Raw genomic sequence first — 5,228 nt, 5'->3', positions numbered from 1 at the left:
GCAAGGCTTTCTTTGGTTATAACATTTCAGATGATATTTCCATAAATGGTAGAATTTTATCTCTTATTTTATCACTGCTTTTGGTAGAATTTTGGTCTTCATTAGAATGTTTTTGAAATCACTTTTGTGCTATTAAATTGCTTTAGAGACCTCTTTTCAATCTTGAAATAGCAATGGGGATCTCTTCTGAGTGGTAGATGAATTAGGGTGTTTATTGCCACTTAATGAGTGCTTGAATTGATATTCTTAGTTTTATTGTGTTTTGAACTATGGACAGGATGTATGTAATTGCAACGGTATCTTATTTGATCAATCAGTTTATCTAATTTAATTGGAATTTGATTTATGTTGTGGAAAATTAATTAGGGTCATGCAATACTTGAAATCTTGCCAGTGAGAAGTTTTGAGTCTAATATTAAGGGCTAATATTACTGCTGGTCAGTAACATGGAGAGGCTATTTCTAGTATAGCTAAAGGGGCAGATTTATGTCTACAAGTCCTACAATAGTCATCTTGCAAATATTGATGAGGTTGTCTCTAAGGTAGGCAACTTGTACTTGTAGCTTGGATTTTGCATAGCAATCACATTAATCTAAATTTTATTTGGGCTTTAGTCAGGTCAAATGGAGGGGCATTCAAGACTTCTTTAAATTGGATGACTATGCTTTTGATTTCTTATGTGTCTAAGTTGTCAAGTATATTTTTTGAAATAAGCCCATGCATTCATTGATTCTGGACTTTCACATTTGCTGAGGTTATTTTACTTTTGTGTTTTTAAAGCATCTTAATGCAACCTCCACAACTAGTCATTGAACTAAGACATATCTTCCTCATGTATGTTGGTATTAAGGATAAAGGGACCTGCATGGCACATAGTCATTTAAAGACTTTTTGACATTTTGTTAGTAGGGGAGTAGTGAATGGTATAATCCTCCCATGTTGAGATTTTCACTGTCTAGCCACTTGTCCTATTGACAAAGCATTTTGGGACATGTGATGCTCTATATGTTATCCTTGTTATTTAATTTTGACCAATGTAGGATTTAATTCAATGACAATCCAATTATATATCTGTGTCAAGTAATTGAAGGCTTCTACCAGTATTTATGGTTACATTTCATTTAGAAATTTGATTGTATTACTGTGAGTTTTCATTTCAAAATTTTTATTTTTCCACATATATTTTGCAAATAACTATAAGAAAAGGGGTTACAATTAGCACACAAGCACCTTTAGTCATCTGGTAGTAGGAGGAAAGGATGTATAATCCATTACATTTACAATTTCACCCTCTTTCTTGGGTCATATATTATATTCATGGGTCAATGGGTTTGACTCAAAAAATGTACAGTTGAATCGTGATAGCAATATCACAATTTGACTTGCTGTGGAAAATATCTTAGGCTTATCTATTGATGAACTCAAGGGACTTTCTAATGAATGGTTCATAAGGCACAACACTTGTTGTAGGTTTTGCAAATGGGATTCCAAGTAGAGTGGTTTAAACCATGGAGGAAACTCCATAGTTAAGCCTTCTTGAGCTGGAGTAGTACTGGAATGGTTGAGCCTTTGAGCAAGTCATGGTGCTTCATCTTTGTGACCACTCCCTTGATGCAATGAGTGCAAAGTGTTCATTCATTCTCATGAGAAATGAGTCTATGTGAACTACTATGCATGAATCATGGTTCAATGAGTTTGACTCAAAAACTACACTATTGAATCTTGATAGCAATATCAGAATTTGACTTGATGTGGAAAATATCTCCTACTTATCAATGATTTATGTGTCTTAAGTTTTAACATATTACTTCAATAATAAATACACCTTCAAAGTTCAGAGTTTAGACAATTCTACTTTTCATCTTCCTACAACTTTTTTTTAACTTTTGCTATCTCTAGTCCCTTGTGGACATTAATATAATTTTATTTTCTTTCTATACACAAGGTCTGGTTTGACTATTTTCTTTTGAGATTTTATCCTGAAGTTCATTTGGTAATGCTAAACTATATTGATCTTTAAGCTTCCTTTGGAACTCAATGATTTCTTTTTTGAGGGTGATTTCTATTTACTTGTTCTACCTGTAGTTTCCATCGTCATCTTTCTCATGGGACATGACAATATCGTAGGCACAATCTTCTTGGTTAATTGGAATGTGCCTTCTGATCCATGCCATGGAGGATGCAATTTAAGTCCTTTTTATGATGATAACTTATAAAGTGGCTATAAACCCCAGATGTAATTCCTTCAAACAAAGAGTAGCACAAGAAATTTATTAAGTTTTGCCATAATCTGTACAATATTTATTAATTATTGTCCATTATAGTCTTTATTAATTATTGTGCATTATGGAATATGTGTAAATGGTATTGCATCTGGTCCAATTGAAGGTATTCCTGGAATGGACATACTTTCACCCAAGGAATTCCTAGGTGATCTTCGAAAAAACCAACCTCTTTATAAAGAAGGAGAAAAATGGGATGTTGCTATGGAGATCATCTATTTGGCATCTAACACTGGTTAGTATCTCTTGAACCTATCTAATAATCAATATTCAAATCTACAACTCTGGCCTCATGTTGATATTTGCCTACAAGTCTACAAAATAATGTTTGAATAATATAAGAGGGCATTTGTTGATTTCAAAGTGCATCATTTCAAAGTACATCTCTTAAAACCAACTGACAATGGTCAAAGCTCTTGGTGCATAGCAATGAGAGTATAGCCATCGATTGTTCTTGTTCCTTAGGGGTGCCTGTATCAAGCAGCTATGCTATAGTCACGATGCAACCATCAGTATTGGCAATTGCTATTCTTCCATCTTCAATGGTAGCTAGATTATATAAGATGCTAATGCAAATTTTTGTAAAATCAACTTCACAGACAGTGAGGAGATGAACAATCTTGGAAACGACATCTGCTGACACCATTCTAGACTAATTTTCAGCATTTGTGGATAAATGATTTAATGAGTTTAGAGCATCTTGTCTACATTGGTAGGAGTTTGAGCTTAGTAGTTTAATTAGGAAAGGAATAGCTCCCAAGGAACCAATGCTTTCCTTATTGTCATCCCAACTAGATAGCGCTAGTAAAACTGCCAATGCTACTTCAGCTGCTTTTGAATCAAGAAGATTCAATAACAATGGTACTACACCTGAAGATAGAATTGATGCCTTGTTCCTACAAAATAAAAATTTCAAGAACACTGTAAGAAATTTGTCGTAGATATTACATGAATAAATTTAAACAATTGATTGCTAAAGATGGTTGAATGAAATGCCAAAAACTGTTTCAACATTTCAGATTAAAATTGTCTACCTATTATTGTTCCAAGTTATTTTGAGAAGTGCCAATGCCCCTACTTCTTGAGCCTTCATATCTATTGCATCTGCAGAAGACTGCAGGAAATTCACAAGAGAAGAAATAAAATGATTGGCACCCATATAAGAGCAAGCACCATCATCCTTACACAATAATGCAACTTCCTGTGCAGCTGCACACTGTACTCCTAAACTTGATGAATTAAGGTTTGTAACCAACCTTTCATACTTTTTAGTACTCTATTTTTCTAGATTTTGAGTGTCCACCATATTGTAAGCCAAAGAAGGGTCTATACCACTGATTTGTATCAATTTTCCTTGTATAGATAAAATTGTGGACTCAGAGGAGATGTTATGATCTAAAGTGGGAGTTGATAAAGCACCATCATCTCCCTCACCAAAATTTGCAACTTGGTCATCGTCTGATGATCCCACCTTGACTCTTTTTAACTGACCATCAGTAACACTTTTCATGGAATCTAACCACTCCCATCTCCAGTATATCAGAGGCAAAGAAGTTCAGGGAGGTGGTTCTGGAACTTTGATACCATTTTTCTCACACCAACTCCCAATTAATCCCTTCACATAGTAGTTAGGAGTGACAAAAAGATACGATAATTTTTTCTATGTTTTTGGGCATGTATCATTACCCTCACTGAACCATTTCTCTATGCATACTCTTTCATATGTTTGACCAGAGCAAATGATCACAGGATCTGACATTAACTATAAGGAAATTGGACATCTAAATTCTTCAAGAACTGTTGGCAACATTCCCATGGAACTTCTAAGAGTTTCTTTGGAACCCAATTTGAATGACTAGATTTTAGAATCATCCTGGTCCCTCCTTCTGCTATTAACATGAGCTTCATCCAAAGAACTGCTGACTGTAGGAGAACATGGATCGGAGTACTGAGGATCAGCATCATCCATACATTCATTTGTGAAAAGCTTTTTGTATTTTCTTAGGATGTGTAGGAGGTATGAAATAATTGATTCTTTTCTCTTGTCATCCTCACAACGAGATTTATCAAGTTGCTTCCTCAAACTTCTCTTCTCCATTGAAATTGTTTTAGGAGATACTATTCCCAACCTTGTAGTTGCTTGATGGAAAGCTTCTAGTTCTGATATATGATTTAGACCACTGACATCCTTGTCCTGTTGCAACAATGTTATAAGATCCCTACCGATTTCCTTTTCTGTGGGTTCAAGAGAAAATGTTCCTTGTTCGAGCTCCTTGAAAATTTTAGTAATCTGCACAAAAATATGACCTTTGGTATATATTAAATTAATAAATACTAAAAAATATACCATTGCATAGGATTTTGACTGCACTTTCTAAAAAGAACAAGTATAACACATTATGATAAAGTTAAAATTTATCTTTCCGATCACATTTAATATATATTGGAACAAACCACTTGAACAATAGAATTAAAACATAGACTTACCAACAAAAGGAAAACTACGATGCATAGAATTTACCAAAATATTTCACTTATTCATCAACATTATTTTATTCATAACATAAAATTTCTCTATTTTGAAAAATGTTAATTTAATTTTTTATTTAAGGCCGAGTCATTTTGCTTTTGGCATGGTATTATTGAAGTAAATGCTAAAAATCACTATTGAAAGAAAACTCTATTAAGAAATACAACCCAATCTATTAAGAAATATAACCTGTACCATACCCACATAGAACTATTCTTTCTTTCTTGAATATTTTAAGCTACTAAGTCTTTTAGGTCTCAAACATGAGTGATTTTGATGTGTATTGTGCAGAGTGTTAAATAGGTTGTACACTTCACGTCCAAGTATCCAGCTACTGAGATCATCACAAAAATGGAGAAGCATGCAAAGCCTCTTGGTTTCAATGTTAAAAGAAGAGATTACAAGGTTATGTTTTT

The 5,228-nt window shown here is 33.8% G+C and overlaps 1 pseudogene; it reads right to left on the bottom strand.

The window, feature by feature from the left end:
• Positions 1-2,655: 2,655 nt before the first annotated feature.
• On the bottom strand, positions 2,656-5,010 carry LOC149552771 (U-box domain-containing protein 45 pseudogene; annotated as a pseudogene).
• Positions 5,011-5,228: the final 218 nt, after the last annotated feature.

Source organism: Cupressus sempervirens, chromosome 6, assembly GCF_028749045.1.
Source record: "Cupressus sempervirens isolate cs-2001-9-10 chromosome 6, ASM2874904v1, whole genome shotgun sequence".
NCBI classification, from domain to species: domain Eukaryota; kingdom Viridiplantae; phylum Streptophyta; class Pinopsida; order Cupressales; family Cupressaceae; genus Cupressus; species Cupressus sempervirens.
This window is presented reverse-complemented; position numbering and strand designations above follow the sequence as displayed.